Source organism: Diadema antillarum, unplaced genomic scaffold (genome assembly GCF_040938485.1).
Source record: "Diadema antillarum isolate AM-2024a unplaced genomic scaffold, OU_Dant_1.0 scf00000134, whole genome shotgun sequence".
NCBI classification, from domain to species: domain Eukaryota; kingdom Metazoa; phylum Echinodermata; class Echinoidea; order Diadematoida; family Diadematidae; genus Diadema; species Diadema antillarum.
The window spans coordinates 1376014-1403930 of NW_027271023.1; the positions used below are offsets into that span (position 1 = coordinate 1376014).

The window sequence follows — 27917 nt, forward strand, 5'->3', positions numbered from 1 at the left end:
GCAATTTATATGTTTCGAGTTTGCAATTGCACTTGATTACAGCACTACTGAAACCGAGAACAGATCGTTTTTCATGACACTTTGAAGGAGGCGCTTGCAAATACATCTCTTATCAACAATGATCAACGCATAGGAAGTATTTCAGTGAACAAAGGTTATTACACATATTTAAAGTTATACTTTTTCTTCCATAAGTCCTGTGGCTGCAAATACATTTGTAAAACATTTTGATTGATGACTATCAACCATAGAATATTTGAAGAAAATATTCAATTTTATAAAAATACTTTGAATTACGTTGCAAACCTGGGTCCGTCACACATTTGTATTTTGAGTTGCTCCATGTGTAGCCATCACAACATACGACCACCTGCACATTTCGGGTCCCGTATTTCCTCGCAGTCTTGTAAGCTATTGTTGTCCTGGTTTTTCACGTGAAAGTCAGGTTAAATCATTAACCATCCAATAGTAAAGGGGAAAAATGTCGACAAACACATACACACACATGTGCACACACGCGTGCACGTATATATATATATATATATATATATATATATATATAAGTTATCTTTTTTGTACTGGTACCAACACGCGGATTACAAACATCATTATATATATATATATATATACTCCTGGGTGGAACCTTAAGGAGACGTTCGTGAAATACATACCTTACGGAGACAATATGGTAAACTGTGAAAAAAGTGATCTTGTCGTAGTTTCTATTTTTGAATTTTACGTTAAAACATTGAAAATGAAGATATCTTTTTAATCTGAAATAAAAATTGGAGCTTAGAAAATTCATTTCAGATATATATTCTGTAAGTGATATTTTTGTCTCCTTTGGGTTTTCTAACCCATAAGTCCACCTTAGGGAGACACTATGAATAAAAAGTACCTTTGGGAGACGTGTCTCCTTAATGTGCCAATATCAAATTTCATAAATATGCATCGTACATTAGGGAGACAGAATAGAGTAAATACGTATCCATATATTAACAGTAAAACATATATTCTTATTTTTCTTATTTTTCTTTCTTATTCCCGATCATTTCTGTTGCTATTGTTCACGAGGAAATATTCAATTCTTATTTTTTTTTTTTATAATTAAGTACTCGTAACTTAAAGTTTCATACCCTTCCCATAAGCTACCTTTAAAGCTCATTGAGGGGAGGGGGCATTGTGCCCTCACCAGATTTCATTTGCCTTTCCTTTGCCCTCTATCCAATTCCAACAAGATTTAGTGACTTATTCGAACATCTTATTGCAAACATTTTTATATATAATTTAATTATATATTTGATATTGCTGGTTGCATGGCAATCATAAACTGATAACCATGTCAGTCAGATTCTTTTTCTTTTTTCTGTTCCACTTTCAATTAACATTATTACAACGTATGAAATGGGCGTTTCTGGGCTGAAATTTGCTGAAGAAGCAACATGTGAAGTAATTATGGTCCTATTTTTTTTTCTTATTATGTCCATTGTTTGTATGTGACAAAAGCCCTTCTATTTTGGATCGTTTTGATTCCTTCACCCAAGTTATACCTGTAATATCATTACATAATCGTATAATCTATTTTCAGACTCGAAATTCCAATATTATACAAATGTGAAATGTGATAACTATATATGTACGAACACCTATGCCAGGTCACAGGTCTCATAATGTATTTTTTATGTTGTTATAAATAGAGCCAAATATGGGTGATCTTAAGAGATTTCAACCATAGCAATGATAAGATTCTTCTTATTCATTTGTGGCAAATACGTATAGAAAATGATTGCTCTATAATCAGACATACCTACCGGGGATGAAAATATTTCACAGAAAAATCATGTTTTAAGCATAATAATATTATTTCTACATGTATGTATGTCTTTATTGTTTCTCGTAAATAGCGCCCTCCATGGGTGACCTTGAGAAATTTCACATGTAGGGTCATGCATCCAACATGTTCAAGTTTAAGTTCAAGTTCAAATTTATTTTCATATTTCCATTTTCTCAATGATGAGATTACAAAATTATTGACAACAAAACAAGAATACAAAATATAAAAAAAATCATGTGCTTTTGATTGTAGAATAAAAAGAAAAAAATACATACTTGACACAAGTGTACATGGTCATATCGTGTGAAAATGTCACTTGTAAGAATGATGGGGCCTACATAAAAGCTTTAAAGCTTGTAAAACTGTAGGTTCCCGAGTTCATAGGCATATAATTTTACACGGAGAACGGATATGTTTGTCTTGACCAACTAAAATTACACCAGTACAAAAAAAAAAAAAAAAAAAATCGATAAGTAATAGACTACTGTAATGAACCACATAGATATCGCACAAACCATACTGTATACAAATCTCGCAGTGTTTGAAAAACAAAAATGCTATATTATTTAAAGATGAATCGGTACCATAAAATAACTTGAATAACTTGGTGCTGCGGACAAGGACAAAATACTGGGAGCATAAAAAAAGTTGTTAAAAGCTTGGTAGTGTGTATCCACTGAGTAATAACTGTTTTAATTTGCGTTTGAAGGTGAATAAAGATAAGGAAGAAGTGATATCTAGAGGGAGATCATTTCAATATCTGGGTCCAGTAAATATAATTGTTTTCTTTGCAAAAATAGTGCGAATACGGGCGTCACTCTGGCGAGTGGGATAACTGTGGATAGACCGATTCCTTTTGAACATGTGGATAAAAACAGATGGTAATTCATTAGCTGTTAGTTTATACATGAAAATTCCGAGAAATGCTCTACCAATGCGCCAAATATGACAGTGATACATTAAATAATAAAAAAAAGTAAGGGGGCACAATGTGCCCCCCCCCCCTTGGACTGGGAAGGGTCAAAATAGCTTTGGGTTAATGGGGCTGAATCCTAACAAATCCTACAATCTGTCAGATCTTGCCGCAGACAATAGCGTGATGGGTGTCAATCGGTAAAAAAAAAAAACAACCAAACAAACGAAAAAAAAAACCCTCGGCATTTGTATTTGTAGTATTTCTTTGCCTATTGTCAAATATTGCTGCTGAACATAGCTCCATTCTCCTTGACGGCATGTTCTTTTTTCCTTCATTCTTTCTCTCTCTCTCTCTCTATCTCTCTGTCAATTCTGTTACTGATTGTAACACATGTTAGCACCCTCCACGGGCCTTTATAATTATATTTATGCAAATATCACGCAATACCTTTGCTCTACATTTGGTGAGCGCGTTTTTTTTTTTAAATCATGAAAACGAGGAATTAATGTTGAAAGTTATTATTTCAATCATTTCAAGAGGGAGTTAACATGCTCATGTATGACTGCACAGATGTCTCTCTCGTCGGTACATGGGTAACTTTTCACTAGTTTCACTGAAAGTGGTACACTCACACATTCTCATTAGGTAGGGATAGTAAAGTATCGGTTGAGATGAGGCGTCAGGTGTCCTACATTTGATGTATGATAATGAGAATTAAACCTCTTATGAAGTACTGCAGCGGATATGATTCCAAACGGAATTCAAAGTTTATTAATATGTTGATGAAAATAGTTTTTGAAATGGCTGAGATGTCCTAAAAACCGATCCTAATGATTGATGGGACCCATCTTTTATTAGGATCGCTTTGTTTTACTTTGTATTCAGATATTTCAGAAATTTCAAAAATAATTTTCATCAAATAAATTTTGAATTGCTCTTAAAATTGTATACTCTTTCACATAATCACAAACTGCTTCCTAGGTATCTTCTCAGCCAATACTGTACCATCCCTTTATGAACACACTGGACTCTTTGATGTTCTTCCACAGTAATGGATCCGGTAACTTGAAGTGGCGAAAGAGGCGACCGCACCCCTTTCCAGCCAATTATTATCCATGCGGTGTGCCTGTTATCAAGCAAAGCCCATGACCACTCAGTTAGATCACTCCCTTTTTGAATATCCTGATTCTGCCACTCATTCACAATTTCAGCAAAGAAAGTCAAAAACTCCACGAGCATCAAATCATGATACAATTGTACTCTGTCAATAATATACCACAGGAAAAAAAGAAGTAAGATAGAACAACCAACTGATTTAATGCCAAAAACACCATCTTCTTTGACTCTGCGCAGTGCAGTTACAATCAATTTGCACTTAGCAATAAATAAACTTTCAAGATAATCACGTGGGAACATAAGTAGTAGGAAAAAAATGCCTCATCTATTTCATTCGTAAACGTACATAGTCCAAACTACACCATGAGATAAAGGATCAACCTTGTTTGTTTCTATGATTTACTAACGTGTTTGTTTGTTATTAATTGAAACATGAAAATTTTAAAGTTTATCAAAAGAAATTCACAATGGCTGCTGACAAACCATTTTTCTGTAACAGATCCATTGCTTTTTGACATGTCAGACATATATCGCTATCAACTGTAAATAAACATTTGCAAAGTATTCATGACTGCAACAAAGAACAGCACACGTGTTTCGTTTCCGTGATAACTGATATTATCACAATGTACACAATAACTTGTACTTGAATGTATTCCTGTCACAATGAAAGTACGGTTTCTGATTCGGATGGTACAAGACAAGAAACTACTAAAATACATACACTATTCAAAATGGTTGGCGCTTTGTAACTTTATTCCATTAATTTATAATATTTGTCATGCACTTTATTTGATAGTGACATACAGTCATAATATCTTTACATACGCAATTCAACACTAATTATTAACATCAGATATATGATACATGCAAAGATATTATATGTAAACTAATCAAAGTCGATGCAATTCAGTGGTGTTGAACTTAATAAATGCCCCATATATCGTACTCAATATTTATGATATTTTTCTCAACGTTGATTTCGTTTTGATTTCGTTTGTTTCGTAACAATTTCGTAACATTTCATACGTAGATCGGTGCTTTGTTATTGCCTTGGAGGCATCAACTCTGAATAAATATGCTGGCCAACTATTTAAGTAACCTTTACAAAATATTCCAGATTGCCATAAAATTGATGAGATGATAACGTAACCGATACATTGTATTTGACATTTTCTTGTTATTATGGAAGTGTTGCTTCCTGTTTTGACGGTGCAAGACGTGTAACTACGTAAAATATGATACCACATTATTTGAAATAGCCGCCACTATGCTACTATCACTATACGTATACATATATATATACGTATACATTACTATCATTTTTGTCATACACGGTTACACTATATACGCTCACATGATCAGGATGATTTTTTGATGGTATCCTGTCATAACAAGGGTGAAATTCAGCGAGTTTTTACATATTATATACACATGTATGAATAGCATCAATTACTTTAAAGGGATCATACAGTTTTGGTTGAGACCTAATTTCAGGTTTCTAACATTTTTTGATGAGATAATGAGAAACCTCTCATGAAATATGAAAGAGCATGTAATTCCATGAGGAATTCAACGTTTATTTGATGAAAATTGCTTTTGAAATGGCTGAGATATCCAAAACAGAGTGATTCTAATAAGTGTGGGACCCACACTTTATTATGATTGCTTTGTTTTACTTTGTTTTTAGATGTTTCAGTCATGCCAAACCCGATTATCATCAAATAAGCTTTGAATTCCTCTTAAAAGGGTATGCTCTGAACTATTTCATAAGTGTTTTCTTGGTATCTCGCAAAAAGTTAAAAGCCCAATTCTCATCTCCACCAATACTGTACTTTCCCTTTAATTATCATAACAGCACATATACAAGAAAATGCAAACTACTTATAGTCAAGGCAGTTTGGTATAACTGCATTAATTATGTCGTACATACTTTATATTTAGCGCATTGAAATTGCCCATGTCTTTTTTTCTTTCAAAAAAAAAATATTCCAAAACGTAGTTGGTCCAGGCCGCACCCACTGGCCGAGGGATCAACCCGCTTGTTGTTTTGATACATGCATTTTTATTGATTTTCATTGATATGGATTACGTTGATAGTAAATCTGATGGGAACCAGAGACGAAATTTTCAAATAATTTCAAATACTCCAATTTATCAAAATAGCTGCCTTCAAACAATTTTCTCTAACAAATGTATTTCCGTTTATTAGTAGATGTTGCAGGAAATCCGTTTGTTTTATTATCGATATGGATGTCCAAACTCAGAACTGCTGTCGGGCGCGCGCGATAACACTTCCAAAGTTACTTTGGTGTGATGTTTGCAAAATGTTTTCTTAAGAACAATCTACATGTCTCACACTGAGTATATTGTCTCCCTAAATACATATCTTTATATAGGAAACACTTCCAAACTTACTCTGGTGTCGTGCTTGCACACTCTCTCCTTAAGAACAAAATATATGTCTCAAACACTGAAAATTTTGTCTCCCTAAAGACTGTGTATTTTCTATATAGGAAACACTTCCAAAGTTACTTTGATGTGATGTTTGCATAATGTTTTCTCAAGAACAATCTATATGTCTCACACTGAGTATATTGTCTCCTTAAAAACACTTATATATATTTCTATACAGGAAACACTTCCAAAGATACTTCGATGTCATGTTTGCACACTGTCTCCTTATATAAGAACAAAATATATGTCTCAAACACTGAATATTTTGTCTCCTTAAAGACTCTGTGTATTTGTAGGGAACACTTCCAAAGTTACTTTGTTGTGATGTTTGTATGATGTTTTCTTGAGAACAATCTATATGTCTCACACTGAGTATATTGTCTCCCTGAATACACTTATATATCTCTATACAGGAAACACTTCCAAACTTACTCTGGTGTCGCACGCTGTCTCCTTACAAACAAAATATATGTCTCAAATATTGATTATTTTGTCTCCCTAAAGACTCTGTGCATTTTCTTATATAGGGAACACTTCGAGAAGTCACTTTGTTGTGATATTAGTATAATGTTTTCTTGAGAACAATTTATATATCCCACACTGAGTATATTGTCTCCCTAAATACACTTAGATATCTCTATACAAGAAACACTTCCAAACTTACTCTGGTGTCATGTTGGCACGCTGTCTCCATAAGAACAAAATATATGTCTCAAATACAGAATATTAATTTTGTCTCCCTAAAGACTGTGTATTTGTTATGTAGGGAACACTTCCAAAGTTACTTTGATATGATGTTTTGATGTTTATATGCCCCACACTGAGTATATTGTCTCCCTAAATATCTCTATACAGGAAACACTTCCAAACTTACTCTGGTGTCATGTTTGCACGCTGTCTCCTTAAGAACAAAATATATGTCTCAAACACTGAAAATTTTGTCTCCCTAAAGACTGTGTATTTTCTATATAGGAAACACTTCCAAAGTCACTTTGATGTGATGTTTGCATAATGTTTTCTCAAGAACAATCTATATGTCTCACACTGAGTATGTTGTCTCCTTAAAACACTTATATATATTTCTATACAGGAAACACTTCCAAAGATACTTCGATATCATGTTTGCACACTGTCTCCTTAAGAACAAAATATATGTCTCAAACACTGAATATTTTGTCTCCTTAAAGACTCTGTGTATTTGTTATGTAGGGAACACTTCCAAAGTTACTTTGTTGTGATGTTTGTATGATGTTTTCTTGAGAACAATCTATATGTCTCACACTGAGTATATTGTCTCCCTGAATACACTTATATATCTCTATACAGGAAACACTTCCAAACTTACTCTGGTGTCGCACGCTGTCTCCTTACAAACAAAATATATGTCTCAAATATTGATTATTTTGTCTCCCTAAAGACTCTGTGCATTTTCTTATATAGGGAACACTTCGAGAAGTCACTTTGTTGTGATGTTGGCACGCTGTCTCCTTAAGGACAAAATCTATGTCTCAACACTGAATATTTTGTCTCCCTAAAGACTCTGTGTATTTTTTTATATAGGGGAACACTTCCAAAGATACTTTGGTGGGATGTTTGCATAAGACTTTTTCTTAAAAACAATCTATATGTCTTACACTGAGTATATTGTCTCCCTAAATACACTTATATATCTCTGAACAGGAAACACTTCCAAACTTACTCTGGTCTTGCACGCTGTCTCCTTACAAACAAAATATATGTCTCAAGTACTGAATATTTTGACTCCCTAAAGACTGTGCATTTTCTTATATAGGGAACACTTCCAAAGTCACTTTGTTGTGATATTAGTATAATGTTTTCTTGAGAACAATTTATATATCCCACACTGAGTATATTGTCTCCCTAAATACACTTAGATATCTCTATACAAGAAACACTTCCAAACTTACTCTGGTGTCATGTTGGCACGCTGTCTCCATAAGAACAAAATATATGTCTCAAATACAGAATATTAATTTTGTCTCCCTAAAGACTGTGTATTTGTTATGTAGGGAACACTTCCAAAGTTACTTTGATATGATGTTTTGATGTTTATATGCCCCACACTAAGTATATTGTCTCCCTAAATATCTCTATACAGGAAACACTTCCAAACTTACTCTGGTGTCATGTTTGCACGCTGTCTCCTTAAGAACAAAATATATGTCTCAAACACTGAAAATTTTGTCTCCCTAAAGACTGTGTATTTTCTATATAGGAAACACTTCCAAAGTCACTTTGATGTGATGTTTGCATAATGTTTTCTCAAGAACAATCTATATGTCTCACACTGAGTATATTGTCTCCTTAAAACACTTATATATATTTCTATACAGGAAACACTTCCAAAGATACTTCGATATCATGTTTGCACACTGTCTCCTTAAGAACAAAATATATGTCTCAAACACTGAATATTTTGTCTCCTTAAAGACTCTGTGTATTTGTTATGTAGGGAACACTTCCAAAGTTACTTTGTTGTGATGTTTGTATGATGTTTTCTTGAGAACAATCTATATGTCTCACACTGAGTATATTGTCTCCTTGAATACACTTATATATCTCTATACAGGAAACACTTCCAAACTTACTCTGGTGTCGCACGCTGTCTCCTTACAAACAAAATATATGTCTCAAATATTGATTATTTTGTCTCCCTAAAGACTCTGTGCATTTTCTTATATAGGGAACACTTCGAGAAGTCACTTTGTTGTGATGTTGGCACGCTGTCTCCTTAAGGACAAAATCTATGTCTCAACACTGAATATTTTGTCTCCCTAAAGACTCTGTGTATTTTTTTATATAGGGGAACACTTCCAAAGATACTTTGGTGGGATGTTTGCATAAGACTTTTTCTTAAAAACAATCTATATGTCTTACACTGAGTATATTGTCTCCCTAAATACACTTATATATCTCTGAACAGGAAACACTTCCAAACTTACTCTGGTTTTGCACGCTGCCTCCTTACAAACAAAATATATGTCTCAAGTACTGAATATTTTGACTCCCTAAAGACTGTGCATTTTCTTATATAGGGAACACTTCCAAAGTCACTTTGTTGTGATATTAGTATAATGTTTTCTTGAGAACAATTTATATATCCCACACTGAGTATATTGTCTCCCTAAATACACTTAGATATCTCTATACAAGAAACACTTCCAAACTTATTCTGGTGTCATGTTGGCACGCTGTCTCCATAAGAACAAAACATATGTCTCAAATACAGAATATTAATTTTGTCTCCCTAAAGACTGTGTATTTGTTATGTAGGGAACACTTCCAAAGTTACTTTGATATGATGTTTTGATGTTTATATGCCCCACACTGAGTATATTGTCTCCCTAAATATCTCTATACAGGAAACACTTCCAAACTTACTCTGGTGTCATGTTTGCACGCTGTCTCCTTAAGAACAAAATATATGTCTCAAATACTGAATAGTTTATCTCCCTATAAAGGCTCTGCATATTTTCTCCACACTAAACACGTCCTACATCAATATTGTGTTGCCTAAACCGTATCAATAATACTGATATGTTCAACACACTTAACTGCTCAATCAGCTCATTCAATACTTTCTCTTTCACAAAGCACATCTTGGCGTGGTGAATTTTAACAGGATTGTAAATAGTGTGTTTAGAAAAAAATCACATGCACACAGAGTCTCTTATTTTATTTTCCCCTCACCTTTCCTTGTTCCGTTCTTATTCGCTGTTCTTCTTCTTACCTCTTGGGCCTTTGTCTCTTCATTTGTTGATGCTGGCTCCAAGTTGTGTTTCCAGTTTTGTCCTGGCAACAGCTCATCTCCGTCAACATGTAGCACACTGTCCTCATCAACAACCTTTTCATTCTTCTATGTCAATAAAATTTTAATACATGCGCGATTTCAGCATATTCATGAGCATTCAAAACTCTTGTTTGAATGTCAAATGGAATAAAAGCTGATCTGTGACATAAGTCAAATCAGCAGCAATAATCACGAAATATGGATCCCTTGTACCTTCTTCGTTTAGGATGATGTGTACATCCCAAACAGTAAACACCACGTCCAGTATAATTGACACTGTATATTTTAAAGGCAAAAAACATTTCAGTCCGAATTACAATTCGAGCATAATATTTGCCGTCTTGCAATTCTTTCACACGGGATATCTTCCGAGGTCTCATCCACTGTCCACTATAGCTACCACGTGACTGGTCATGATGAAAAATCCCCTTTACGCATGATAAACTTCTCTCTCCTTTGGATCTTGAGCACCCTTCCCCACACTCTCCGCAAGTTTCAATTACCTCGACATACGTTTCAAGCAATAAAAACGTAACATGATAGTTCATGTACAGGGTGGTGATCATTTTGCATTCTCAGAGATACCGAAACCAGCGACAATTCGGCTTGTCGTAGAACCAGTAGCGTTCGCAATGTGTGGAATGTGGGGCGGACAATGACAATCACACGTCTGCCTCACATTCCACACACTGTGAACGCTACTGGTTCTATGACAAGCCGAATTGTCGCTGATTTCGGTATCGCTGAGAGTGCAAAATGGTCACATTTTGAAAATTGCAAGGGTTGACAAAAATGGTCCTAAAATCATAACGCATCAACCAAAATTAAAGAACTTACAGTCATTCTATTGGACAAAGAATGGCCTTTCCAATAGAAGGCAAAATAATGATATAGAATTATTTGCAACAATATTGCTGAAATTAAAGATCTTAGGTGTTCCGCTCTTTTTGGACCACCCTGTATAAGTGAATCTAATAAAAAATAGTAATATTTCATGAGTACAACGGTAAAAATTTGACTTCAATTGGATTGAAAATATGGAAGTTGTGAAATTTGCAGTTTCGATAATTTCTCAAAAACAGTTCTTGTACAGTATGTATGAATACGCAAATGAGTGAGCTATCCATGTCATACCCTGACAATTTTCCATTGATAACGTCCAAAAAAAGAAAAAAATAAAAATTAATGTTTCTTTCATTGAAATCTAAAACATGATGGTATTCTTGGTTGAATAACCTCAGGATAGTGATAAGCTAGATATATGAGAATTGAAGCCTAGGGCAAAATTGCAATTGAATGGAAAATTGGAAATTTCAAAATTTTATGTACAAACTTTATGGTAAGATGTGAGGGAATGACATGCTCACATTGTCATTTGCATATTCATAATTTCTGTTCAAGAACTGTTTAAGCCCAAAAACATTGTAACGTCAAAATGTCATAACTTCCTTATTTTTCATCCGACTTCGATAAAAATTGTACCGTTGAACTCGTAATATTTTACTCTTTTTTATCAACCTAATATACATTTGAACTGGATTTCCCCTTGGAGCATCAAAGTAGCTTAGGCCTTATGGGGTAAACAGTGAACCCTTTGCGGATGTAGTATTCAATGTACTAATTGAATTGTGTAACACATGATTAAAGGGATCGTATAGTTTTGGTTGAGAATTAACTTCAGGTTTGTAACCTTTCTTGACGAGATATGAGAAGCACCTTACGAAATATGAAAGATGCATTCAAGGTTGATTCAATGAATATTAGTTTTGAAAATTGCTAACTATATCCAAGACAGAGTGATCCTAATAGAATGTGGGACACACCTTTCATTACAATCGTTTTGATTTACCCTGTTTTTGGATGTCTCAGCCATTGCGGAACTGCGTTTCTGCGCGAGCGCTATGTACATTTAACGGGTCAAACCCGGCGCAAATTTATTTTTCCCACAAATTTTTTAATCTGCCGAGATTCTGAAAGTTTACCTTTCAGGGATTATTCATGTGTATGTATCATTAAAGAATTGTTTTATAGTAGAGAAGCACATTGTTCAAAAAAGTACATCATGAGTCGATTTGTTGTGGCAAGCACTCCGAATTAGGCCAATTTGAGTATTATGTTGCCTCTTGCAATACTATTCTTTCACCTTTCACACGGGATATCTCGGAGACGAAAGGTTGAACGAACTTGGGGTGTGCACTTTCAGAGAGCAGAGATTCTGCCCAATTGTGTGATATAAGAATCACTTTCACTGGCTGAGCACTTTTGCAATTAAATTGCTGCCAAAGGGAACGCGTACAACCTCCAGAACTATAACGTGAAGAGACTATACTACCCTAGGAAATTTGAGTCGTTAACCTTCATGGTTTGCCACTACTGATGTCAACACTGTGAATTATTGAGAACTCTTCTTCACGGTTTTGTTTCTCGTCAACTATCATACATCTTTTTTTTAAAGTTAAAAAGGGTTGTATAGTTTTGGTTGGAAACTACAACTTCAGAGTTTTTTATACTCATTTTGGGGCGGGGTGAGGTGAGATAATGAGAAATCTGTTATGGAATATGAAAGCGCGATGCAATTCGGAGAGGATATCAATGCATATTTAATGAAAATGGTTTTGAAATGGCTGAGGTAAACAATCGTAAAGAAAGGTGGGACCCACCTTTTATTAGGATCGCTTTTTAAAATTGATTCTCTAAAAAAAAAAAAAAAAAAAAAAAAAAAAAAAAAAAAAAAAAACTTTTGATTCCTCTTCGAATGGTATACAATCCGTATACTTTCGTGAGTGCTTTCTCGGTATTCTCGCAAAAAACAAAACAAAACAAAACAAAGCAAAACAAAAAGCACAGCGATTTTCATCTCCACCAATAATATACCATCTTCTAATATTCCCATACTTTTGTATGTGAGACATTGTTTGGATTCGTAGCAGCCCTATGAACAAGATAACTGTTATGTTCGGGAGCAGAAACAACCACAAATTATATTCTACTTTCCGTCTTCTTTTTGGATCACATTTCCTTTGTGAGGTGGGATAATGTAAATGGCTGCAACGGTCGCTTGCCACCTGCTGTCTGCAGTCGCGCACATGTATGCACGTGCTTTACACAGGTAATAAAGTGTTGAAATAATGCTGTAAAGCAATGATAAGGTCCTATACTACATCACAACTGTAGATCTAACTCGATTTCTGTCGTTCACAGTATACACACAAGACACCACCGGGAAATTCAGTAAACATGGAGTAAAGCGGAGTAAAATTTTGCCTCCGACAAAGATTCTGCTAGGACCGAAGGCTCAGGCCCCTTCTGAATCCATCTCATTAAATATACATCATGATAGCTGAAAATGTAGTTAAGAGAAATAAGGACAAGGACAGGAACAGAGACAAAGGCTCTAATATGCTTTTATATGATGTTAGTATTATTATATCGTAATATACATCCTCAGAATAGCTATATTCTGCAAAAAAATGGTATAGATTTATGATATCAAATGACTAAAAATCTATACACTGTACCATTTTGACAGAATATAGCTATTCTGAGGATTTATACTAGCATATGCAAAAATTTAGTCACATCATATAAAAGCATATAATATAAGTCTTTTTCTCTGTTCCTGTCCTTGTCCTCATTTCTTTTAAGTGCATCTTCTGCTACATTGTATCATGATATATTTAATTAGATGAATTCAGAAGGGGCTTGAGCTTTCGATCCTAGCAGAATCGGGTCTAGGGCAATTTACCCCCTGGGCAATTACCCGCACCCTTCCCCTGGCCCTTAAACTCCTAATCCTAACCCTAACCCTAATCTTTACTCTTAGCTTACCACTAACCAGTATTTAGCCGGGGGTAATTGCCCTCCGGGGGTAATTTCCCGGATACGGATATCATGTACGGGTCAGGAACACACAGAGAAATCGGGGAGTGTAAATCTCTCGGTCAACATACTGCTGTCGTCAGTTTTCTTTAAGACGCATGGGGATCGATGGAACCCTCTGATTACCTTGCGCATTCAGCCTGGGTTTGACAAACTTGTAAAAAAATTCAGAATCGTGGAATGGTTTGCCCTTGTTATTATGTTTCACAAAGTTTACTTGTGTTTTTCATTTGAAAAAAAAATCTTTGTTCTATTACATTTAGCATAATGTATGATTTGCAAAATAACTAATGTAAGCATCGCTAGTTCAATACGTCCATCGTATTCATTGTGTACTGGATGTATGTGCTTTCCATGTATGGTAAGTCTCATTTACTTCAGTACTTCATGACTTTATCTTTTCTCTACTCTTTCTTTCTCGAATTCATTTGATGAAATCACATGATCTCAATCTAACATTAATGTACATTTCAAAAGCAGAGCTGGAACAAAAAAAAAAGGATAGCAGCACAGGAAAATATGCTTTCTTGTTACATGTCTTTCTTTAAATAAACTGTGTGTTGATTTGTTTCTGTTGAAAATAAATTTATGGTAATGGTTTATCTAAAATTTGTTTGTAAAATTTCAGCTATGGGTATGGTTGAATTGCAGAATTTTTTAAAGTACCATATTAAATATCATAACATACATCACAATATGAAGAGTTTGTTTGCAAAAACCGATAAGTCCATATTTGCCAAATGGAGATATTTGCGATTAAAGGTCGAGAAAAATAAAGAGAATAATAAGAAAATTTTTGCTTCCTTTGACCATAACTTCAAAAATGTACCTTTATATGTAGTGACCAATTTATCATTTAAAAGGTATTGTTTTGTACTTTATGACAGAGACCGTACTTCAAAATCTTCAAAATAATGGACTTATCGGTTTTTGCGAATAAACTCTTCATATGTATGATTATGTATCTAAGTCATCTTCATGTACATGAATTATTATTAAATTCATGTACATGGTCATGATCATGACAAAGAAATGGATGTGGGGCTGTAAATTGATTCCATCCCAATTCTACAGCCCTTATCTAACAAAATCTAACAATCTTACATAACTGGTACACGAAACGCATGTCGTGGAGCTGATTTCTAAATATAAAGGACTTTATAATCCTTTCACTCCTTGCTACATAAATTTCATCCATCAACTTCGTGTTTGAAAGACATGCATATACACACACACAGACACAAACCAGTGACACAAACCAGTGACATCATTACTGAAACCAAAATAATGAATCAAATAATATTTCTATATTCAGTTCTTGTTAACCTTTCCACAAGAGCATATAACATAAACTTTTATATAATGCCTTGAGATATCCTTGTCATTTGATTGGTTTTTGACATTGATCATTTCACTATGACGTCATAAACATGTAAAACGCTCGCATTTGCAGTGTGTGTATATGACAGCGATCTAGCGTAAAGCACTCAGTGCGCACTCTCACGTTCTCAGATTTTCTCTTGTTTCTTAATTAGTACAATGTACATGTAAAATATTAAATGAAAAGGATTAGGTGTTATATAAAGCAAATAATAAATGTTTCCATTCGTACAATGGACAGATATTTTATCGTGTTTTGTCCATTGCACTCATAAATATTCATTATTTGTATGATATAATACTTTTTTAAAGAATGCAAATGACGGTCATTTGTAGCCTGACATGGAGACCATAACATACATGTACATTGACAAGAGGCTTCATTTTCACACACTTTAATGAGGGCTGTTATCACAGCAAAATGTCGCACTGTCATTTATCATACATGTAAATACTATAGGACAGAGTATTGAGTAGACCTTGGTCAAAGGAGTATAGAACTACATATTTCTCTACAGACAGCTTAAGCATGCATACAAAATACATGCAAACAGGTGTATACGGCATGTCATATTCACAGCTTGAGTTCCAACAATATACATTGTACTTCAAATACAGCTATATACAAGGACAAGCTAAGGATGATAACATGTGAAATAAATATCTGCTCTAATTAAAGTTTTTTTTCAGTGAAATAAAAAAAATCAACTGCATAGGCTTACTAATGTCATAAAGTAGGATCGAGATTTGTCAAAAGATACATGTACAGGATACTCTTTTTTCCATGTTATAATACGGTTATTCTCACAATCCTGCCCAGGCACATTTAAACACAAAGCAATGTCAAATGTGGTACGTATATCTATTAAGAAGAAAAAAATGTGCTGAGGATGACACCATACCTTACATATTTAACAAATGTCCCTTACAAAAAATAAATAATTCCTACAGTAGAGGTTCACCATCTATTTACAGTCAATTTGTGCATGAGAGTCTGTATCACAACTAGTGATAATACATGAAGTTCTGCACACATTATCGAAGTGCTCATAAACTCTCTATGTATGTAATATTTCACAGGATGATTTTGGCTGCTAGGCCATGGTTGAGTTTACGCATGAAAACTTCTTGTTTCCCCTACTTAAGGTGACATAAGGGGGTCAAAACATCAACATTGTCACTTGAGACAATAGTACAGGCAGGAGGCTGTAAATGTGACAGTTTCAGCTTTTACACATCTGTCATGAATGTACTGTACCTTCAGAGCTTGAAAACCATATACAGTATTATTTAACATTTTAAGAAATCTAAATGAATGACATGGTTTCTTGACGTATTAGCCATGATGATAGAAAATGGGTTTATGAAACACCATCCTTCAAACAGAACTGATAAAAAAAAATGCATTATTTTTGTTTTCTTTCATGTCCCTCTTGTATGCTGATATGAAATTGATGAACTCTTCATAAACTCCAACATGCAATAATCCAAAGAAAATCTATTCATCAACTATGGCTTTTAGTAGACATGTGGTATTCCACACGTAAGGGTAAAAAATAGACAATACCTTTGTTCATGTGAAACTCTGTAACAGATACAGGTTTTGTTTTGTTTTGTTTTGTTTTGTTTTTTGATAAAAGAAAATGTTCCATAATGCATTTACCATGCTCTTGCAGTGATCACTACAGTCAATTAAAATTTGATCTCTTCTAAATATACAGTATCACCATCAGCATCAGATGATGGACTTAACTGAACATCTTCACTACAAACATAAAGCCAGGATAGTAGGATACTGTAGTCACCTAAACACATGTACATCACTGCCTTACCCATGTTTCTGAGCATTTTAAAGTTCTAAATGAACCATTTGGCACACATTAATATTGTGTTCATAAAATGGATCAGTTGTAAAGGGCAAGTGCCATAATGCGTCTCGCCCATTTGCGTACAAGAAATTGTGCGTGAATGCACTAGAACAGATAAAAAAAGAGATATAACAGATGAAAAGAGATCTAAAAGGGTACAAATTTATGGCAAAAAAGAAATGTGCCATAAAAGCTTAACATTGGGCCCTAAAAGTTTGTCGACCCCTGCCTGTGACCTTTGACCTTGTGGTGACTATCCACTCCCCAGGAGACATCAACCATCCAAGTTTGGTCACAAATGGACTTATGGATAAAAAAATATGACCCATAATAGAAACGCACCATGAAAACTAAACATTGGGCTCTAAAAGTTTGTTGACCCATGCTTGTGACCTTCGACTTTACCATGTGAGCTCCAACGGCACCATAACATGAATGTATTCCAAGTGCATCCATCACCCAAGTTTGATTGCCATTGTAGCAACATGTGCTGAGTTACATGTGATAAGAGAGTCTTGCAAGTAAACTTTAATGTATGACCTAAAATGACCTTTGACCTTATCATGTGACATGTTATGGCACCATAACATGAAGGTACCCCAAGTACATCCATCATCCAAGTTTGATTGCCATTGTAGCAACATGTGTCAAGCTACGTGTGATAAGAGAGTCTTGCAAGTAAACTTTAATGTATGACCTCAAATGACCTTTGACCTTATCCCGTGACCTCCAACAGCACCATAACATGAAGGTACCCCCTGTTCATCTATGACCAAAATTAGGTTGTAAACTAAGCAACTTATGTGAAGTTATTTGTCAAAAGAGAGTCTTGCAGGTAAATTTTAACATAGAAAAGAGGTCAATAGCACAATCAGGGTACAGTATGCAATTGTGTAACAGGGCAAAAATGAAAAAACTTGGTGAAAATGCTTTTTTTGTTGTTTGTTGTAGCTGAGTGTTCAAATTTTCATTTCATGTAAAGAAAGAGTCAAAATTTTGCATTAAACTGCGCATAAATTAGCATTCAAATTAGGGGTGTCGAATTACATTGAAATGACTAACGTATTGGAGAAATTCATTTAAAAAAAAGGAAAATGTTTTTTTCATCTGATATTGCTGTTAGATATTCCTGATAAATATCCCTTTCATTCACCACCAGCACATAGCCATGACATATCACAAAATATGAATGAATTTCATATTTTCACTTCTCGAAATGGATGATCAATTTTGTAGGCATTATTTTGAATTCAAGTAAAACCACTTTTACATATTTTATCATATTTCACTTTTGCCAAAGAGTGAAGAGGCGAAACTTTCAGGAATAGGTAACAGACATACAGTGGCCATTATTACAAATTTTTATGAAATTAGGGCTGGTACTTTGGAAGATATTATATTTTTCATCAAAAAATTATCTGTACAGTTTGACCTTGAATGTGCGCACAGTGTTCGGATCAATTCTCATATACAGACTTTGTATTTGTAAACACAGATAGAAGAATGAATGTGAGATTTATGATGACTTGAGTTGATATCCAAGCTGTGACACTCAAACAATGACATATTAAGCCAAAATACTATGTTTTTGCTTATGATATCTTTAGAAATTGAACAAGCATTGAAATATGAACACTGAACACTTATCATATGACCTTCATGCAGTATAACATGGGCGTGTATCGCACTTATTTATGCTCAGCAATTTGTAAAAATATAAAAAAATAAGTTCCTATTGCTCAAATTTGCTAAAATTTTCACACAATAGATTTCTACTTTAATATGTACAATTCATGGTTAAAAAAACAAGGATATTCAATATGGGGAAAAGATTCTTTAAAGTAGTCAAATTAGGATATACCTCACTGAAAATATATGGACCTCAAATCTTGATTTTACGTAAGTTGTAAAACGCTTTTTTTGACGCATTACGTGGGTTTTGGGGGACTTTTTGGTAATTAATCTTTAATAATTAACAGTAAATGAGAAGAAATTAGCTATTGTCTTACCACATGTGATTACTGATGTCTTAGCATGCTGCATGTGAATTTTTAAGTCAGTTGGTGCATTCTTTTAGAAGTTACAATTTTTTAAAGCGAGAAAGTCATGATTGCATACCCTGATTGTGCTTATCACCAAGAGAGTCTTGCACATACTCTTTAATATATGACCTCTTATGACCTTTGACATCATCACATGACCTCCGACAACACCATAACATGAAGATACCCCTATTACTTCTATCACCCAAGTGTGGCTGCCATTACTGTAACAATTGCCAAGTTATGCATCATAAGAGAGTCTTGCAGGTAAACTTTAACATTTGTGACGGACAACCGACGGACGGACGGACAACGGACGGACGCCATTTGGATTCCTTAGTCTCGCCTTTACCTCTGGTGGGTGAGACAAAAGCCAAGTTTTTTTTTTTCTGAACAGCTGTATGAATGGGTTAAATTACTTTCCAAACTGATGAAGAAGTTCCTCTTCGCATACATGTCTTCTTTTTTCTTTTCTTTTTTCGTGTGTGTGTGTTCTCATTGTAGGTCTGGATTGCTGTCTCTTATCCATGCATACAGCATGCAGTTACTTCAGCATAAAATATTCTGATACGGTTAAAAGCAAGAAGTAACCAACTTCTCTACAAAGCTTGCACATTTGAAGAAACACCATGCTTATAGGGGAAGGATAGTAACTGATCAGTGGGAATCAGTGGGAATGCTGGGGGATGATTGTTCCAATCCTTGTGGTATTCATTTAAGAGTACATTATATATCTATTGTTGTGTGGAAACTATTTACTTCAGAATGGTCCTGTATTCAAGTAATAAGCAGTTCAATGTTTCCAGGATAGCATGCCTGTACAGTGTTGGGGCAATCATTAAAGGGATAGTACAGTTTTGGTTGAGATGAGAAATAGGCTTTCGAATTTTTGCAAGATACCAAGAAAACACTTGATAATAGCACAGAGCATACCATTTTAAGAGGAATTCAAAGTTTATTTGATGAAAATCGGGTTTGGAATAACTGAAACATCCAAAAACAAAGTAAAACAAAGCGATCGTTACAAAGTGTGGGTCCCACACTTTATTAGAATCGTTCTTTTTTGGATATCTCAGCCATTTCAAAACCATTTTTATCAAATAAACGTTGAATTCCTCATAAAATTGCATGCTCTTTCATATTTCATATGAGATTTCTCATTATCTCACCTAAAAATGTTAGAAACCTGAAATTAGGTCTCAACCAGAACTGTACGATCCCTTTAACAGGCCGTTAACGATCGTCCCTACGCTGTACAGGCATGCTAACCTGGAAACTTTTAACTGCACATTACTCGAATGAATCCCATAAGGATTGGAACAATCATCCTCCAGCACTCCCACTGATTCCCACTGATCAGTTACTAGCCATCCCCTTTAATAATAACAAGTTTGTTTTTAAGGTTAGTTCATCACTGCCATTTTTTGTCTTCTAAGAATCCCTGCAAAAACCTTTTGTCCAGTTCTTCATAAGTTTGTTTCTTTTTACATGTGAAATGTCATCTGGCATGACAATAACAAGCCCTTCAAAGTATACTATGACTTTTGTCCGAAAAGTGTCATTAATTTGACAAACAAAGTGAATCTTTAACATCAAGTACACTTAAAACTGGGCATGAGACTTGCTTATCATCTGAGGTACCTTCACAGACAAAACAATGTGAAAACTTTGTGACTCTTTTGTACAAACACATATCATGATGGCTCTTCATGCATATAGCACAAAGCTGGTATCCACAAACACTGCAAGGAAAGGGCTGAATTAAAGGTCTCTAATGTGCATTGACATATTTTATATATATATAAAATATACTTCTATGGACAATACTTTCACAAGCCTGTTTAATAATTGTTAAGGTTCAGATTGTACAGTAGAGCGTTAGATGTATTTCAGTGATGATTTCTTATAACACAGCTTACATGGGCCATTGTATTGTTCTTTCTCTGGTTAGCATTTTCCTTACCCAGTAGCACTGTGACAACTGAGTGATTTCTAATTGCTTCTGGCTCAGATTCTGAGATGGCAAGTTAAGGCAGAGATGTTCCTTCCCAAATGACAATCTGGAGGATGCTCTCTTGGTACAGGAGGATGGGGACCAATTGGGTTAGGTGGAGATATCTGGTTGAGTGATGTTCTGCTCAATGGGTTAATTTCTGTGCTGGAGGTGCAAGAGGTCAGCTCTGTTGAGAAGGTGGAACTGATGTGCTCCTAAAAGAGAGAGGACAACAGAAAAATTAAAAAACAAGGAAATTCGATGTATCCACTAGTATCTATTTGCATATAATAGCATAGGCTATTTGACACTTTAGACGATTCATATTACTTTGATGCTATTGTGCAAAGTTTTCCACAATTAACCCCATGTATGTTCTTGAAAAAAAAATGAATGAAAGAAGAAAAACCACGAAAAGGTATACAATTCAACAAAAGGTAGGTTTTGCCTTTTACAGATTTTCTAGTAAAATTTCCCATGAGACTCATATATTCTGGCAAAATGTACACATCAATGCAATACACTGTCTTTGACACAGTACTAGTCTCATAACCCGTTGAGGATGGACTGATTTTGCTACAACATGCATTTCCCATAGACACCTTCCCAAGTATACTTGCGACTCATTCTCAACTGGTTAAGAACCCACCTCTTTCTGACTTTATTGTACTCACCATTCAAAAACTAAACAACAAAAGATTGCTTAGAAGTTGTCATAAACTAACAACATCAGACTCTAGTGAGTCTACACTGTAGGCCTACAGGAAACATTATATTCTGATGTACAACCAATGTGGACTCTTCGGTACTTCAGCACAGAACCTACCCTAGCCGCCTTTACAAGCTCAAAGAGACATATACATTGCAGGATTGAGAAACATGTATAAATCTGGAATCTATGCTTTACTTCTTGATTTACAATGTATATACAGGTACGGTAGGGTATTACTGGACAGCAAGGTAATTCCGGACGTGCACATTTCCACGTACTAATGACATCCAATATGCGCGGGATTCCTAGACTAGCCTCACAGATCGTGGTATCGACCAAAATCATGAAAATGTGCCACAAAAATGTTTAAAAAAAAAAAACTACTTTAGATAAAGATGTCAATTAATCTCAAGATTCTTTTGCATGAACTATATGAATACTGTACATTCAGATTTGATATTTCACAGTAAAACATGAAATTTGACCCTCATTGGCTGATTTTTTCCTTTGTCCTCCACTCAGTAGGAATGTGCAAGGTAAATTGTGGGTATGAATTAGGATTCTGGAGCAAGGACACGATGTGAGATGTTGATTATTCCATTACGAAAATCAAGACAACTTTTTTGGAGAGGGGTATGTTTGAAGTCTATTTTCCAAAAATCAGATTGAACTATTTTTCGTAATTGGCTTTGTGAATAACTGGTGCTATTTTTGGCCAAAATATCATCCGAGTACAGAATTCAGAACCACTGGGGAAAAAAAAAATGTCCAGTAACAGTACCGTATCCACTCTCAAACACAAATCTACAAGTATAAGAGCTGATGTAATAACATACTGATACTATAGAGTGCGTGACACGAATGTATCCGTTATAGAAATATTTGTAAGTTTTGATGAACTTTCTTCACAAAATATACATGATGGACACACATGCAGTGCATGGCGCCGCATGGGTCTGAAAAGGTAGCCTAGTAATCGACTGGAATTTACGGTGAGCCCCGAAAAATATTGAATTCAAAATCTAACGGTCAATAAAAATGTACTCAAAATTTTACCTTCCACTTTCATTACTTTATGGGAGTTTCTAAAATGATACTCTCTTCAACATACCACTGTATTTATAGAACTCTTCATTTAAGGCATGCAAATGGGATTCCCTACCTTTAAGTTTCTATCGCTAAAAATAGATACAGGATAATTTTAGGGTGTCAATGTCTTGGACACCCGATCATCATACCCCCTGGAGCACGCGTACGTGTACGCGTATTCAAGAGAGCATCCAAGTCTTGGCAATCTTTAATTGCCCTTGGTGGTCGGATGAGAGCTCTCATACGCGTACCTGGTACTGATCAAGAGTGTAACCATACATCAGAACCAACCCATGGGACTAAACTGATACGTGATGATGAAAGGACGTTACAATTTCCCGCATCATAAAACAAAAAAATTCCAGCAACTTGGTGAAAACTATGTAATTTCTGTCGCATTGAAAACCATCGCGACTCTATTTCTTTTTCCAGCTCACGATTGCTCCTTTTTTTTCACTAGATTCTAACGTTAGACTAGTAACAACGGAGTAATAACGTTAACACTGTCATATCCATAGGGGACTACTCTGGAAATAGGCCCCACCACTGCGTGTGTCCGTACTTGTTTATACGACGGCTCGCCTGTTTAATAGATGCATCTAATGTACATGAATGTTCTTTAAAAAAAGAGTGGTTTTCAGTGATCACTTACCCCACAATTCTTCCATGATCAGTACAATTTGCAAAGTCTCGCGATTCCATGTTGTTCTTTTCTGATCTTCTTCTGGGTGCAAGTGTTTTGGTACTGTCGCGACATTATCATGCAAAGGCGCGCGCGCGCGGGGAGGCGTACGTAGCGCGCGAGCGGCCGAAAAGCCGATCGAATGTGAACGGTGCGTAAGGATCAAAAAGTGCAATTTCGAGGGGCTGTTTTTCAATTAAGTGCATGTTTAATGAACAACTCTGAAGTATATTTGATGATACCAGTACCAGAATGTATAGAAAGGATATATTTGTTGCTGACACCTTTGTAATGAAGATATACAGTTTCCTCTTTCCACAAAAAGCCAAAAACTGAAAGTCTCCTTTATGTCGCTTTATAACCCCTACAGATATACACGATGAAAACAACTAACCTATCCTGTTTTCCACCTTTAAATTATGATACATGACCGAGTGGTAATGCAGAATAAGGTTGGTTCCCTCTAAACGAAAAAGAGTGCAAAAGACGCCAATATCCTTTCAGTAAGATGGTACAAGTTGTGCAATCATTAAGGAGACAGCAAATTGTCTCCTTTGAGAAACTGTCTCCTTAATATACACATTATAACCCCCATTTGTCTCCCTAATGTGGGCTACAGGCAAATATATATATATATATTATATATATATATATATATATATATATACATATATATACCTATATATGTATATATAAGGATCTAAAAGTCGGGGGAGGACAAGTTTCTGAAAATAACATGAAATTATTTCCCTACTTCTCCACTTTAATTCCATATACACGAATCATGAAAGTACTCGGTTGTGGAGATATCGATGATTTTATCTTATATAGAGCATGTCGAGTGGCTTTAAAACTACGAAATTAGTGTTTCGAGAAAATCGCTTTCAAAGTTTTCTTCCCTACGCCAGTGTACGCTATCACGATCAAGAGGAGACAAGACAATTTTCATTGCTTGACAATAAAAAGTAAGATCCTAAAAACCTCCGCAATGTTCATTCAAGTTTAGCACCAGCGGTCTACCCACAACCAATCAGTAACCAGGATGGCCATAAACAGTTTCATGTGCAATTCAGTGGGCAATATGGCTCACTATGCTTTAGAGATTCTACGGATTGCATTTGATGATAGGATATACCATAGATGGACAATAACTGCTTTCAATTTTTGTGCGAGTGAGTTTGTGCCTTAAGAGAGTGTATGCTAAACTGAACGTGTGAAATCCACAATTCTGTTTGTGAGAGAATTCCTGTATTATCATATTTCATTTTGTTCGAAAAGGTAGGCCTACACACCGGTATTCCGTGCATGTCCAAAACCACCAGCATTTCCTGTAAGTGGCAACGATTCTCGTGTAAGACTGTTTGTAGGTGGTAGAGACAACCTGTCTGTTAAACCAAGAGAGAATTTCAATTTCAAGTAGCTTCGATAACTTGATGAATGAAATAGACAACGTGCTTTAAAAAATCCTTCTAAAGAGGCAACTGCATACAAAGGAAACCAGCGTTTTTACTACAGAGTAACAAATATAATAGGGCCCGTTGCACAAAAGTAACTATTATGGTAACTTTGCCCTCCAATGGTAAATACCATGGTAACAATACTCAACAGCCAATCAAATTCAAGAATTCCATGGAAGTTACCATTGGATGGCAAAGTTACCATAATAGTAACTTTTATGCAACGGGCCCCTGAACTTATTAAATGGATGTTCAATTTTATTTCCCTGTATGCCCCTGATTGATGAACGATTTTTGAAACGTCTTGTTTGTTATTTCCGAAAGTACGAAGAGTGTCTCAATCTTTATGACAACACTTTTCGGCAAAGCCGAAACACTTGATTTGACTAATTTTGCACCATGTACAAAGAAATGTCAGTACACGAAAAGATGATGATAAATTGCTCCTAACAAGAACACGAGGCAAGAAAAATAAGAAATTAGGTACGGACTCAGTTTTATTGTTGCCTTGTTTATTTTGCTATTCAACGATATAGCCTTTGGGTTTGATTGGTTTTGTGGAACATATCGGATGCCGACTAACATTCAAAACTGAAAGACTTGAAAGGGAAACGCAACGTCATGCTCAAGTTGACTCTATTTTTAGATTAAAGTCAAAATAAACGAGAAGAAAAGCGGATAAAACAATCCAATAGACCAGAGGATTTTTAAGCTTCTGAAACTTTACTGATGCAGTGATAGCAATGATTATCTTAAAATTGTCAATTTAAATGGCAATTACACGTTTGCTTAAAAGTTGACATTTTTTGATGGACAGAAGCCAGTTAAACAGTTGAGGAAAGAGCTTCCTAAATTTGTAGGAAAGAATCAGCCTGGCAGATGACGAAAAAGTCGCATTAATGCCAGACGAAAAAAAAAAATCGACAGTTATTGATTTTGTTAAAATTCAGCATGTTTTGAGGAAAGAGAACAAACATGCCCATGACTTATACAGGTTAGACAATTTATTGATATCATCTACACATCTATTCCATTGATTGCTATTATACATAAGATATTAAATCACTGCCATCTGTTGGTCATTGTCGACAATTCATCAACACCAACGTCGTTCGTCCTAACTGTGCCACCATATCGTCATCATTACAACTGCATAGCAATTACACGTGAAGGATAAACATTTCCTCTTCTTCCAAAGTTTGTGACAAGCTAAAGGATGTAATTGGGCAATCCAAATTCAACAGAGGATGAGAAACTTATAAAGTAATAGCAAGAAAATCACTTTGAATTAGGACCTGATTTTCACTGATACCTTGGAAACCATGCAAAGTGCGGAAATCCCGTTACTTCGCCATTAATGCAATATTACTGTAATCAATTTTTTACTGCTGTGCTTTGTTGATTCTATTCATATCTTTTAAGTCAACATGAAAATAAATTGGAAGTTTCCTTTTAAGTCAAACTTACTTTTGTGGGACACTGCAGATGTTGTCACTGGCGATGCTTTCACGGAATATGCAGATGAGCACCATTACGACGACCAAGAGTAAGGGCTTTCCCAGTGGACTCATGTTCACACCTGATCTGTCCTTATGACAGCAAGTGATATGCCTTCTTAATACCTTTACGGGCCTGGTATTAGACCTGGTATATTTGATATCATACAGTGAGGTCTATGACGTAACACCGTTCAAACAGGAGAGAAAAGAAAACTTCTGCCCTAGTATTTTGAATCGATCTTCCCATCATTTTTTTTCGGTGATTGGCGACGTGTTCATCAATTGAGTTGTCCACCTTTTTGATGTATTCTTCTATGTCTTGCTGGTCTTAATCTAAAATCTAAATCTAAATGTTAAGAAAAAAAAATTCAATGCCTCATTATCTTTTTTTTTTTGCTTGTTTGTTATACTATGTTAGTGATTGATGTTCTTCGCAGTTGAGTGTCTCTCAATTCTATAATACATGCATTTAAACCCACGTACAACACATTCTGCGTATCAGTGAATTAGAATTAGGATGTTGAATTTATGCCATTACAGTGCACTCCCGTTGTACCGAACACGGTTATGACGAAAGCGTGGTTAAGTAAAATTCAAAATCGTTATCTATGCATCTTTATATACGATATTGCTCAGCTATATCGAAATGTCGATACAACGGAAGAAAACTGCCAGTCCCGAAGACTTCACTAAAATGGGACTCGAATTCTCTGTGATACGAAACCAATTCGGCCATTTTGTGCATGCTCTAAACAATGAAAACGTTCAATTAATCTTAAGCTCTTTTGTCGAACGCGTCCACTTTCAAGTGTGTGTAAAAATAATACTTATTTATATCATTTACGGGGGAGGGGGTATTAACTTGTTTCAAATTGACTTTCCCGCCGTTCAACCTCGCAAATCTAAAGTACATAGCCTGTAGTAGGCACTTCATGCCATTATGTGATGTAAGAAAAAGGAGAAATACGAACTCATATCATACGCATAAACTTACCGATAGCGTCGTCCCAGAGTTGTACAGATCGAGTTAGTTATAAGAAGAAGTAATGGTCGCTTCAATTTTTTTAATAGTGGCAATTTGGCAACTGCACTGTTATCAATGTGGTGATAATGAGACAACCACTAGATCAATAAAGTACGTCTCAATTTCCCCACGATATCGTCTTCCTCAATCTGAAACTC

General features: G+C 35.3%; 1 long non-coding RNA gene across 1 annotated transcript; it reads right to left on the reverse strand.

The window, feature by feature from the left end:
- Positions 1 to 316: 316 nt before the first annotated feature.
- Positions 317 to 27840, reverse strand: LOC139720879 (uncharacterized). The gene is made up of 3 exons (XR_011710192.1): positions 27730 to 27840; positions 26704 to 26909; positions 317 to 422 (listed from the first exon to the last, which is right to left on the reverse strand). It is a non-coding gene; the product is annotated as an uncharacterized lncRNA (long non-coding RNA).
- Between the last annotated feature and the right edge of the window lie 77 nt (positions 27841 to 27917).